Source organism: Scyliorhinus torazame, chromosome 14 (genome assembly GCF_047496885.1).
Source record: "Scyliorhinus torazame isolate Kashiwa2021f chromosome 14, sScyTor2.1, whole genome shotgun sequence".
NCBI lineage: Eukaryota > Metazoa > Chordata > Chondrichthyes > Carcharhiniformes > Scyliorhinidae > Scyliorhinus > Scyliorhinus torazame.
Window position 1 is genome coordinate 62,889,193 of NC_092720.1, and position 14,250 is coordinate 62,903,442.

General features: G+C 48.3%; 1 protein-coding gene across 1 annotated transcript in view; it reads left to right on the forward strand.

Annotated features, from left to right (window-relative positions):
* Window positions 1-634: 634 nt before the first annotated feature.
* atp13a3 (ATPase 13A3) overlaps window positions 635-14,250 on the forward strand; it is a 199,503-nt gene continuing 185,887 nt past the window's right edge. Inside the window, 1 exon segment of the mRNA XM_072474301.1 lies at window positions 635-734. The gene's annotated coding sequence lies outside the window, so the exon portion shown is untranslated.

Genomic DNA, 14,250 nt, shown 5'->3' on the forward strand with positions numbered 1-14,250 from the left:
CATCTCCTTCCCCCCCCCCCCCATCTCCTTCCCCCCACCCAATCTCCTTCCCCCCCCCATCTCCTTCCCCCCCCCCCCCCCAATCTCCTATCCCCCCCCCCCCCCCCCAATCTCCTTCCCCCCCCCCCCCCAATCTCCTTCCCCCCCCCCCCCAATCTCCTTCCCCCCCCCCCCCAATCTCCTTCCCCCCCCCCTCCACCCAATCTCCTTCCCCCCCCCCCCCCATCTCCTTCCCCCCCCCCCCCCATCATCCTTCCCCCCCCCCCATCTCCTTCCCCCCCCCCCCCCCCCATCTCCTTCCCCCCCCCCCCCCCCCCCATCTCCTTCCCCCCCCCCCCCCCCCCATCTCCTTCCCCCCCCCCCCCCCCCCCATCTCCTTCCCCCCCCCCCCCCCATCTCCTTCCCCCCCCCCCCCCATCTCCTTCCCCCCCCCCCCATCTCCTTCCCCCCCCCCCATATCTCCTTCCCCCCCCCCCATATCTCCTTCCCCCCCCCCATATCTCCCTTCCCCCCCCCCATATCTCCTTCCCCCCCCCCCCCCCCCCCCCCCCATCTCCTCCTTCCTCCATCTCCTTCCCCTCCTCTCCTCCCCCCATCTCCTTCCCCATCTCCTCCCCTCTTCGCCGGGTGACGTCAGTTCCGGCCTCTCGGGGTGCCGCGCGGAGTAGCCGTTACTTCTCGCGCTCGGTGTCGGGCTCCACGTGACAGGCGGCGCGAGGAGGAGCCGCTTCCCGGTGAGCTCTTCACTCTGCATCTTAGCTAATGTAGCGGCGGTACCAGGGTGGGTGGCGGTGGGTTGCTTCGTGGTTAAATGCAGTGGCGTGTAGTTGCTGCTGTGGCAAACCGTCTATGCTTAGCTGTCATGCTCACTATATCCAAATTCAGATCAGTTTCCACCGCCTTGATTAAAAGTCAATTCATGAAACAAAGCAAAATTGATGGAGGCGGTGATCTCCAGCGCCCAACCTCTAATACTGCCTGTACTGGTTGTAAAGATAAAGGACGCTCTATGTCCTTACGATCAATGTGCCTTTCTCTGCCGGAGCTCCTTTACATTAGCTGCAACCTTTGGATCTGGGCGTTTGCAAGGGTTCTGTTCTCAGCAGAGTACAAATCCGGGCTTGCCTTTATTCTGATGATCATGCAAGAAATTAAGGAACCTGATAATTGCTGCAAGTTTGCTTGATCTGAGTTGTGGGAAAACTGACCCCCATTGTTATAGTGAGGGTTACATTTTTTTTAAAGACAGGAGGGCTTTTTAATTCTACTGATGTGGATTTTGATTTGGGATTCGAAGTGACATTGTTATTTTTGGAACTTTGCTGTGTGCGAATCATCCACAGTGACTGCACATAAAAGCAGTTCATTGTAAAGCACGTTGGGTGGTAGGTAGTAAGGATCTGTTCTTGATATTATGACAATGCCCAGGTATGTATTCCGATTGTGTATTGGCTTGCTTTCACACCTGCAATTGTTAACAAATTTGACCTGACAATTCTGGAACTACTCAGTCGGTCTGTTCGTATCTGAGGAGAATTAACAAAACTGGAAAATGTTGGGGGCCGGTTTGCTGTTGGTGGCTTAACAGATGGTGCTGATGGTTACGGTGGTTGGGGAAGGAACAAAACGGTAGGTCGAAAGTCAGGGAGATTAAATGGCCAAAAGAATGATGGGTGCAATACAAAAGTAATTGTCAAGGGAGAAGTAAAAGAACAAAGATGGGTCTAGAGTTATAATTGGAATTGTTCAACTCCAGTGTCGAGTCTGGAAGTCAAAGTGCATAATGAAAAGGTGAGATGCTGTTTGTGATGACTCCCTCAGGGGCCAAACCCTACATTGTACACGGTCCCCCTCCTACACCGTGGAGTACGAACTCCCTAGGTGTTTTGGGGGGGGGGGGGGGTGGCCTTACCCTAATTGGGAGGAACCTCACAGAACATAAACCCCAACCTGGGAGCAGGTTGGGGAGGGTACCCAATGGGGTGAGAAGTAGTATAATTGTAGTATTGTGAGTAGAGTAAATAAACCTAGTTGCCATCCTGCCTACCTGCTGTCATAAGAAGTTCTTACTGTAGGTTATCACACTGGCAATGAGGAGCTGCTGCAGCCACTATACTTTTTGTCACTTACCAGCTTCATCTAGGCTTGGCAAGGCCTCTGCCCTGAGCAGAACGATGGCACTCATTGGTAAGCTGGAGCATTTGACGCTGACACCGACAATTGAGCCCAATTCGTCAGGCTGGTGCAACTGTTTTTTTTGGTCATCACCATCTTGGGTGATGAAAGGCAGGCTGTCACACTGCTAACCGCTGTTGCTTTAATTAAAAGCCTGGCCTACCCGGACATGCTGCTGTTTGCAATGCTGGTCGACTTGGTCGAAAGGCACTTACCCACAGCCCCCAATCATGGTCTGGAGGTACTGTTTCCACACTGCCTCGCAGGCCCCGACCAAATCCACCAGGGAGTTTTGGCATGCCTGCGGATGCTCGCCGACCCCTGCGAATTTGGTGCCGCCAGGGCCAAATTCCAGCAAAACAGTTTTGTCTGTAGGCTATGGGACCAAGAGATGGAACAGAAATTACTGATGGAGACTCCCTGACCCTCCAGAGAGCAGTAGACATCGAGTGTCGAGCGGGGCCTCCAGGACCTTGCGGTCCTCACTATCAGCCATCGACAGGACCGTCGGCCAGTGGCAACCGGAAGTGATCAGTGATGCACGATCAATGACCACTAAAGCGAGGTTGTAGTCCAACTGAAGGCTTTAATAAGCGAGGTTGTAGTCCAACTGAAGGCTTTAATAAGCTAGATGTTTCCCCCAGCAGCTCAGGTACAGAATGAAGGCTGCTGTGGCACCACGGGCTCTTATACCCTGCCTAGCAGGGCGGAGCTATCATACATCCTAACCAATAGAAAGCATGCAGTTTCCACCAATGGTGCTCCAGCCTATCAGGTATAATATAATACCACATAATACCTATAATACCACAATCAGCTGGCGTTTGTACGAGGAGGAACTCACCACAGGTTCTATGTTGTCGTCGTGACTCACCCCAGAGCAGCCACCGAAATCGAGTGAGACACCGTGACCAGGCATGAGACTCTTGGAGATCACATGGGTTGTCGTTCCCGGCAACAGACCAGTCGCAAACTCATCCCTCGTGACCCTACGGAGATCTGCTCCTTTCCCGGATTGGCCAACTACTACGGAATAATTATACCCAGAATGGCCAGTTTACAGCAACCCTCTCCACCAGCTCTTCAAGAAAGGGCAGCGATGGCACCAGGGCCCCTCGTACCAGAAGACTTTCCAGGAGGTCAAGCGGCGCATATCGTCAAACAAACTATTGACACACTTAGACCCGTTGAAGCCAGTGCTCTTCATGCGACACCTCGCCTTGCGGCGTCAGAGCAGTCCTGGCGCACCGGGTGCCTGACGGCTCAGAACAACCAATATCCTACGCTTCCCGCGCGCTTGCTCATGGCGAGTGAAATTACACGCAGGTCTAGAAGGAAGGTTTGGCTGTCATATTTGTGGTATGGAAGTTCCATCAGTACGTTTACTGGCACGCCTTCATGATTCATGCAGTTCACTAGCCCCTGATGGAATTATTTAAAGAGGACAGGGTGATCATGCCCAGGTGCAACGATGGGTTTTGCTATTAGCCATCAATGAAAAAACCCTGGAGCAAGCCCAGGCACCAAAATACTACATGCCGACGCATGAAGCCGCCTGCCCTTCTCCACACAACTGCCAGTGTTTGCTTCTGCAAGGGAGGTAATCGCCGCCCTCCATTTCATGGTGATTCATATCAAGGAATGGACCCAGACAGACCCACAATTGTCATGGGTCTGCACATGGTTCAATACAAGGCCCAGCATAGAGATCTGGGGGCTTACACCACAAAGCTACCGGAGCTGAGCATAGAAGATGGTGTCCTTTTGTGGGGGATGAGAGTGGTCATCCCCGACCAGGGTCGCACGTCTTTGTTGAAGGACCTCCACAATGGGCATCCAGGGGTGGCCAAAATGAAGATGCTGGCTCACAGCTATGTTTGGTGGCCCGGGATGGACTCCGAGATTGAGAGAGATGCCCAACACTGCGGCCCTTGCCAGGAGCACCAGAAAGCACCACCGGCGGCGCCGATGCACCCATGGGAATTGCCCGGGAAACCATGGCCCAGTGTCCACGTGGACTCCTTGGCCCATTCCAGGGAGCCACGTTACTTATCCTGGTAGATGCCCATTCCAAATGGCTCGAGGTCCACCGGGTACAAACCACAAATACATGAACGACGGTAGATAGGCTCGACACATCTTTAGCACACATGGGATACCCAAAGCCCTGGTGACCAATGGACAGAGTTCACCAGCCAAGACTTTGCATCATTCATGGCTGAGAATGGAATCTGGCACGTGAGGACTGCCCCATACCACCTGGTCTCCAACGGATTGGCTGAGTGGGCAGTACAAACCTTTAAGCGGGCCATGAAGAAGAAGACCACCGGACCATGGGAGACACGCTGGCTAGCTTTCTCTGCAGCTACCATATGACACTGTATGCCACCACCGGGGTGGCACCGGTGGAATTGCTAATGGGATGATGGCTCAGAACTCGCCTCAGCCTTATATCCCCAATGTTGGCATGTGGATCCGCCAACGGCACGATTGCTCCAAGGCTGACATACATCAGTGCTTGCTCTTTTGAGCCGGGCAACACGGTCTACAAGTGAAATTTCTGCGTCGGAGCTACACTGATCCCTGCCGTGGTCCTCCAAGCGACGGGCCCAGTCTCCTACGTGGCCCAGATGCAACAGAATGAAGCTACTGCCACCTTGACCACATTCGGAGACGCACGCAAGAACCGCTAGAACTACGTCAGGGTGCCCTAAGGAGGACCCCCGAGGCACCGCCAGGCCAGAGCACCACTTGCCATTGCTGCCTGTCAGACATTGGGAAGCCGAGTTACCGGTTGTACCCGTGGGGTTGTCGAATGATGATGACGACGATGGCTCTGACATGGACACCGACCTGCCTGACTAAGGGAATCAAATAGATAGATAGGTTCTTGATTAATAAGGCGATCAAGGGTTATGGGGAGAAGGCAGGAGAATTGGGTGAGAAAAATACCAGCCATGATTGAATGACGGAGCAGACTCGATGGGCCGACTGGCCTAATTCTGCTCCTATGTCTGATGGTCTTGTGGTCTTATACCGGCGCCCTTTGCGGCGACACCTTTGCCGGCCAACCACTCACACCTCGGTGCTCTTCACAAAAACCACGGTCGCCGGTGTACTACATGCCTCCTGGACCACCCTTACCGCCACTGGGCCACTGTTCGCTTCCTAAGTGGTCGAAGGAACCACTGCTTGAAGCAATAGATATTTCTCCAGACCTGGGGGCGGGGCAGGGGGTGGAGGTAAGAGGAGTGTTATGACCCCCTCGGGGGCCAAACCGTATATTGTATACAGTTCCCCATCTACACATTGGTGTATGAACTCCCCAGGTGCTTGCGGGGTGTGGAGGAGGGCGTGGAGGAGCCTCCGTTCTAATTGGAAGGAACCTCACAGATTATAAATCTGACCTGGAAGCAGGTCAGGGAGGGTGACCCAATGGGGTGAGGAGTAGTGTAATTATAGTATTGTGAATAGAGTAAATAAACCTAGTTGTTATTCTGCCCACCTGGTGTCTTATGAAGTCCTCACCGTTGGCTATCACACTGCTCTTTGTGCTTAGGTTGAATTTTGTTGGAACATTGTAGAAGACTGAGGTCAGAGAGGAAATAGTGTGGAGAATTAAGATGACAGGCATGATGAAGCTTAGTATTATGCCTGTGGGCAGAATAGAAATGCTCTGCAAAAGGTGAGGTGTGAGTGACTGCCTTTAACAACAAAGCAGTATTTGGCTGACTGGCATGAAGGAGCCCTAATAAAACTGGAGTCAATGGGATTCGGAGGGGAAAACCCTCTTCTTATTGGAGTCTTACCTTGCACAACGTGGTTGTTGGAAGTTAATCATCTCCGCTCCAGGACATCACTGCAGGAGTTCCTCACGGCTCTGTTCCATCTTCAGTTGCTTCATCGGTGACCTTCCATCATATGGTTGGAAGTAGGGATGTTCACAGATGATTGCACAACGTTCAGCACCATTCACATCTCAGACACTGAAGCAGTTCGTGTTCGTATGTAACAAGACCCGGACAACATATAGCTGGGGCTGAGAAGTGGTAAGTAATATTTGTGTCACATAAGTGCCAGGCAATGATCATCTGCAACAAAAGAGAATCTACCATTGTTCCTTGACATTCAATGGCATTACCAATGCTGAATCCCCCATTATCAACATCCTGGGGTATTACCATTGATCAGAAACTGAACTGGACTAGGCATATAAATATTATGGCGACTAGAGCAGACCAGGGGCTAGGAATCCTGCAGGTGGTAATTCATCTGACTCCCCAAAGCTTGTCCAACATCTGTAAGGCACAAGTCAGGAGTGTGATGGAATTTTCTTCACTTGTTCCAGCAAGATGTTTGACACCATCTGCCATAAAGACCCAATCCCAATGAATTAATAAAAAAAAATGGCCAGCCAATCTGTGGAATTCCCAAGAACCCAATATATAACCTTTCAAACTCAACATTGAGGTCAGCAATTTCAAATCATAACTTTTGCTCCCATTTATACCCACAGGGATTAATCAACAGGTTTGTTCAAATATTTTCCACTTTTTGCAGGGGTTTAAAAGCCCAAGATGGTGGTAGCGTACCTCTTGATGCCATCTTGCACACACAAGCCTTCATTTCACTTAAAAACCTGCGGTGCTGAGATGACCACCAAAATTATTAAACATTTCTTGAATCGATCACTCCCACCATGTGTTACTATTTCTTGAAGATAGATGGTGTAGCCGTGATTTGTTGCGAGGAGTATCAAGGTTTTATTTAGATGTATAAAAAATAACAAGTAAACGCACAGTAATTTCCAGGAGCTACAAGTGTTTACTGCATAATGAAATGCACATCAGAAGGAGAAGAGAGATGAAATAAGGAGAAGAGAGATGAAATAAACAAAGGATTCAGCTGGCTCATCATGAATCACATGACACATTCAATGACACGTAGTTGCAACCAATGTACATCTCATGCTACACAGAATGGCCTTACCTTTCAGTCTTTCCCTGTTTACCCATACTCTGCCCTTGTACTTAATTAGAACCTGTGCCTTTCATTGGGACTGGGGACAAAAAATTTGTCCTGGAATGTTATTTTCTTTCTTCACAAATGCTGCTTAACTTGTTGTGTTTGTTTCTGTATCAAATTTCCTGCTTCAGCATTTTGCTTTTGTAACAGATTTGATGTTTATTTATAGATCTGACAAGTCATTTTAATGTCAAAAAGTAACTTTAGGGATTTTCACAGTAACTTCATTGCAGTGTTAATGTAAGCCTACTTGAGACATAAATATTATTATTATAAACTAATCTAATAATTGAAGTAAACTCTTAAGGATGTTACCTATCGCCATTCTCAATGTGCAAGCTAGTTCTAATGCCCATTTCATCTTGAGTAACAGTGAGAGGAAAAGCTGCTGAAATGGTGCAGCAGAGTCGTGGTTGGGGACAGATGCCTTGTGCTACAAGGACCTTGAAAGATTTCTGTCCGATCATTGGGTAGGATCATTTCTCAGGGATCTGGGGTGGCCACCTTGCATGTGTGAATGAGGGGCCTAACTCATAGGGTGGCATTTTCTGTTTTTTTTCCAAAGTGCTGGCTCAGGCAAGAAAAGCGGTGTGCAGCGCATTGGCTGCACTGCTGGTCTTTCTAGCCATGTTTTCCAGCAATTTGACACAAATGCTGGGACTGTTTCACTGGCAACGGCGGTCTTCTATATATCGGGGGTGCCCGATCTAGCAAATGCAAAAATAAGACCTCCGCAATCTCCAACATGGAAAACACACACACACACACACACACACACACACACACACACACTCCTCCTCGCCCCCTCCAATGGACACAGGGACCTACACAACTCCATGGACTTCCCCAGAAGATGCCTCCCCTTCCTGGGCTTGAACCCCATTCTGTCAATGGTGGGGGTGGGGCAATGGTGTTGCAAGATCTTTCGGTGAGAATCTCATTTTTGGCCTCTCATGTCGCCTTTTCTGCCCACGGCAAATGTAGGTGCAAAGCCTGGTCATAATGTTGTTCATGCGACACCTGGACTGGATTCAGTTTGTAAAGTTCCAGGCTTCACTATCCCTTTTCCTAAATGGGAACCGTTCACCAAAATCTTTATCCTCGAATGCTTGAGCAGCATTCAGAACCATAGATTGTGTTATTATAAAGCGTGTCCAGGCTGAGTGGCTTTACAGCAAATTCTGTAATTTACCTTGATATGGTAAGGGCCTTTCCAAGTGAAACCTAGCATTGGAGTATGACCTCAACGGAGCGTTGGACATTTGGTGAGTTGAGGGAACATTAAATCTCCTTCTTAATATCGAATATTTTTTATATTTGGCATTTAACTGTTTAAATTCTAAATCACATCCAAGGATTCCAGAAGCTATCGACTGGGGAGCAGCTGTAGATCGTTAATTAAGGAAACTAGTTTGATCTTTATTTTCTGTACCTGGGCTCTGAAAATAAAGATGCTGAGTGCAGAGTGTGACCGCTGAGTTGAGGGAATTTGGTGGAGTGGAGGGATGCACTTCTTTGCTTTTTCTCACTTTTTCACCCTGTAGGAAATGATTCTTTCTCTACTATAAGGGAAGAAACTAGCTGTATGGTGAGTATTCGGTGCGTGGTTAAAGTCTATTCTATTCCTAATGTTTAAATCGTATGTAAATCTGTGGTAAGGTTAATAGTATACATAAAATAAATAATTGAATAAAACAGTTAAGTAGTTAATTAGAATACACAAGGATGCCAAGATAGCTGATGTGTCATGACTGCAGCATGTGGGTGCTCCTGGATATCAGTGTGATCCATGTTAAACACACCTGCAGTGAATGTCCGCGGCGTGAGGAGCTTCAACTCGGAGTCATTGAGCAGGAGGCTGAGCTGCAGATACTGCGACACATACGAGAGGGGGAAAGTTACCTGGATTCTTTGTACCAGGAAGCAGTCACATTCTATAGGATAGGGTCTGATTTGGAAAGTGATCAGCGACAGGAGGGTTTGGCTGCAGCTGAGGCAGATAAGGGGGCCCAGAGGGTAGAATTGTCAGCCTTTTCAATTGTCTAACAGGTTTGAGGTTCTTTCAGGTTGTTCAAATGAGAGTGGGGGCTGCAGGGTGGATGGGCTGACTGCCCATGGCACTGTAACCCAGGGGGCCATTCAAGTGGGGGAAGGAGTGTAGTGGTTGTGAGAACAGTATAGTGAAGGGGATTGACATTGTTCTCTGCAGCAAAGAGCTCTGTGAACCCAGACAGCTGTGTTGCCTGCCTGGGTCCAGGGTTTTGACATTTTCTCAGGGCTGGAGAGGAACATACAGTAGGAGAGGGAGGATCCAGTTGTCGTGGTCCGTGTAGGTGCCAACAACATATGTGGGGTGAGGAAGGAGGTCCTGCATAGTCCGTATGAGGAGCTAGGTACAAATTAAGAAGCAGAATCCCAGGATTATTGTCTGAGCCACGTGCAAATTAGCTTGGTACAAATAAGATTAGAGAAATGAATGCATCGCTCAAAAACTGGTGTGGGAGAAATCGTTCTGGTTTGTGGGCACTGGTATTAGTACTGGGGAAAGTAGGGGCTGTACTATTGGGATGGTCTACATCTGAGCTGTGCTGAGTGCTGCATAATTAGGCTTTAAACTAAACAAGGGGGATGACGAACCAAACTTTGGAAGATGCAGCGAATCAAGAGGTAGCGTCTAGTCAGGAGAGCAGAATAGTAACGTGGGAAATGAGGGTCAGAGAATGGCAGGAAATGACAGAGAACAAAAACCTAAGAATGCACTAACGGTCAAGACTAGATGCTACAAGATAACAAAAAGATAAAATGTAAGGCTCTGTATATGAATGAAATGAAATGAAATGAAAATCACTTAATGTATCAATCATAATCAAGTAATTGAATTGATTGGACACATTGATATAAATAAATAGGATTTGATAGCCACGACTGAAACATGGTTACAGGGCACAAGGATACTTATTCCTCGGCAGTTCCTACAGTCTGCTTTGTCCCCTTTCTTGAAGATGGTGGTGATGACAACACCCCTGAGATCAGCAGGAATTTGAAAAATGAAATGAAAAATGAAAATCGCTTATTGTCACAAGTAGGCTTCAAATGAAGTTACTGTGAAAAGCCCCTAGTCACCGCATTCCGGCGCCTGTTCGGGGAGGCTGGTACGGGAATTGAACCGTGCTGCTGGCCAGCCTTGGTCTGCTTTCAAAGCCAGCGATTTAGCCCTGCGCTAAACCAGCCCCAATTTCTTCTCTGTCCCAGATTTTCAGCAACAGCTGATGGAGATGATAGGTCTCTTCTCCAAGTTTGAAATTCTCTGCTGGGAACCCGTCCTCTCCTGCAACTTTTCCATTCTTCATGCATTTAATGCCGGCTTCAACTTCATCCACGCTTGGTAGGAGTCCAAGATAATCTTTGATGGGGAGTTGGGGGATTTCCTCAAACAGGCCCTCACCTGTGGTTGCATCGTGGTTGCATCGTGGTTTAGGAGTTCTTTGAAGTGTTCTCTCCATCGAAGGCCGATGTTTTCTTTGTCTCTCAAGAGGGTTCTGTCCTCCATTTGAGTCTAGGTAGATGTCATTTTGGTGAAGGGGCCAGCCCACAGGCTGGATATGGGTTTGATGGTAGACTCAAAGTTTTGCACTAAAATGGGGAAGGTTGATTGAGGAGAATGTGAGGTTTAACCAAAATGCAGAGGATTCGCTGTCAGTGGTCTGGGATGCATTGAAGGCGGTAGTGAGGGGCGAGGTCATTTCATTCAAGGCCAAGGTGGATAGAGAGGAGCAGCAGCAGTTGATATAGGAGATTTTGGAGGTAGATGTGAGATATGCGGATGATCCGGAACTGTTACTTTTGGTGATGGGTAAGGAGTTGCAGGCAAAGTTTGAATTTCTATCCAGGGAGAGGGTAGTTCGGCACTGAGGGGAGCGAGGGGGTTGCTTATGAGCATGCAAAGAAGGCCAGTCGATTGCTGGTGGGCCAGCTCCGTCGGCAGGCAGCAGCGAGGGAGATTGTGCGGATTACAGGTGGGTTGGTAGATGAATAAGGCATTTGAAGACTTTTATACAGACTTGAATAAGGCATTTGAAGACTTTTATAGGGACTTGTTTAAGTCGGAGGATGTGTCAGATATGAGGGAGTTTTGGAGCGATTGGAGTGCCGGAGGGGAGGGCAGAATTGAGGAATCATGGGCATGGGGAAGTGCAGGCAATGATGGGGAAGATGCAGTAGGGTAAGGCGCCAGGGCCGGATGGGTTCCTGGTGGAATTGTATAAACAAGTTCAAGGATAAGTTGGCACTGCTGATGGTAGAAATGTTTGAGGCTGCGTTGGTTAGGGGAGTCTTACCGGCGACGATGGAGCAAGCATCCACCTCACTATTACTTAAAAAGGAGAAGGATCTGGTAGAGTGCGTTGTACAGGCCCATCTCTCTACTGAACATGGATGCTAAGATATTGGTGCTGGTGCTGACGTTGGAGGAGTGCCTCCTGAAGGTGGTGGGGGAGGATCAGACAGGGGTCATTAAGGGCAAGCAGATGTTGTCGAATGTGCGGCGGCTGCTGAAAGTGGTACTTTCGCCGGCAGAAGGAAGGGAGCTGGAGGAAATAACACAAGACAGTTTGTCAAGCATGACTTACCCTTCATAAAGCCATGCTGACAATGGTGGATTGAGGTTTGCCTTTCCAAATGTTCAGTCATTTTTTTAAATACATATTTTTATTCTCCTTTTTCACATTTTCATCAAAATGTACAATGACAAATAATCAACAATAACAACAAATACAATGGCAATCCCTAGCCAACAATCCCCTTATCCCACCCACCCTCAAACAGAAGTCATCTCCTTAATGATTGATTCCAGCAACTTCCCCACCACAGAGATCAAGCTAACCGGTCTATAGTTTCCACATTTTTCCTCGCTCCCTTTTTGAATAGGGGCTTCACATTAGCATGTTATATAATTATAATCTTTATTATTGTCACAAGTAGGCTTACATTAACACTGCAGTGAAGTTACTGTGAAAATCCCCTGGTCTCCATACTCGGGCGCCTGTTCGGATACACTGAATGAGAATTGAGAATGTCCAATTCACCTAACAAGCACATATTTTGTGGGGACTTGTGGGAGGAAACAGGAGCACCCTGAGGAAACCCAAGCAGACACTGGGAGAATGTGCAGACTCCGCACAGACAGTGACCCAAGCCGGGAATCAAATCTGGTGCTGTGAAGCAATGTGCTAACCACTGTGCTACCGTGTCGCCTATCAGAGGATAGAACATTGTTGGTTCCATGAACTTTCTGTTTCTCATTAACAGATGTTGAAGAATCACTGTATGATTCTTCATCCACCTTCCTCTTCATTTTCAAAATAAATTGATCACTAATCTCCTTTGCTATTTGCTTCCTTCACCTTGAAGAGACACTGTCTACTTTTAAATGGTGGGCAAATCAGCTGTTTGCTTGGTGTCATTTCTATCTTCATCCTGAATAGCTGATGCCATGCTATTATGTATATTTTCCTTCAAGACAGGCGTGCTCTGGGAAATAATTGCACCTGAAGTGGTTTATTGCAAGAGGCTGTAACACGTTATTTTTCGGAAAGTCCAATTCTCTTTCTTCTTCCGATTTGCTGTCTTTTTCCATATCTTTGGAATAATTATTTGGCAGTTGATCAAGATCAGTTAGTGACATGTCTATTTGGTAGCAATTGCTTAACATTTCTCTATAATCAGAATCCAAATTGGATTCAGAACTCTCATCTGAATCTTCACTGTTACTATTAGACTAGGACCCCTCCTTCTTAGGATCGCCTTCAGTCTTGGAGTCCTCAGAATCTGGTTTTCTACGCGATTTTATCTTTGTCAAACTTCTGTGTGGGATCATTCTCATGGAGATAATTTCATCAGCCTATCGACATTTCTTTCTTTAATGTCCAATAAGTTTTCCAAATTCCCACATGTCTTACTATTGGTATCTCATGCGCTATTTGTAGTACTTCCCTCGGACTCTCTGTAATCTTGGGTGATTTCACTATTGAATGTGGACGGCAAGTTATTGCCGAAGGTGTGGCATCGCAAATTGAGGACTGTGTGAAGGGGTGGGGATAGGCGAGGATCAGATGGGTTTTGTGAAGGGGAGGCAGTTGGCGACTGTGAGGAGGCTTCTCAATGCCAACATGATGCCTTCAGAAGGGCAGGAGCTGGAGGTAGTGGTGGCGATGGACCCAGAAAAGGTGCTTTTTTGGGTGGTGTGGACATAATTGTTGGAGATGCTGGGGTGGTTTGAGTTCAGGAAGGGGTTTCTGGATTGGATCTGGTTGTTATATAAGATGCCAGTTGTGAGCGTGCGGACAAACTGAGTGAGTTTGGGGTACTTGGCTGTATCATGGGACAGAGCAGAGGTGTCGCTCTCCCCATTGCTCTTTGCCTTGGCGATAGAGCCGATGCCAATGGCTCTCAGGGCGTCGAGGGTCTGGCGAGGGATTGAGCGGGGGTGGGGTTGGGGGGCAGGGGCTGTCGAACAGAGGGTCTCATTGTATGCGGACAACCTATTAATATATATTTCAGACCAAATGGGTTGTATCGGAGGCATCATATTTGGCCGGTTTTCGGGGTACAAATTGAATATCGGAAAGAACGAGGTGTTCCCGATTGAGGCCAGAGGGCAGGAAAGGAGATTTGGGGAGTTGCCCTTTAGGGTGGTGAGGGCAAGTTTTAGGTATTTGGGGTTCCAGGTGGCACGGAGTTGGACACAGATGTATGAACTGAACTTGGCTTGACTGGTGGAACAAATGAAGGGAGACTTAGGAGATGGGATGTGCTGCCGCTGTTGTTGGTAGGGTGGGTGCAGACAGTGAAAATGACGATGTTGCCGAGGTTTCTGTTTGTATTTCAGAACCTCCAAATCTTTGTTCCTAAGTAGTTCTTTAGGAAGGTCAATGGGCTGATCTCCGGGATTGTGTGGGCAGGGAAGACCCCGCGGGTGCAGCGGGCTTTCTTGGAGCAGAGGCGAGAGGGGATGGAGTTGCTGCACATGATGAGCTATTATTGGTTGGCGAA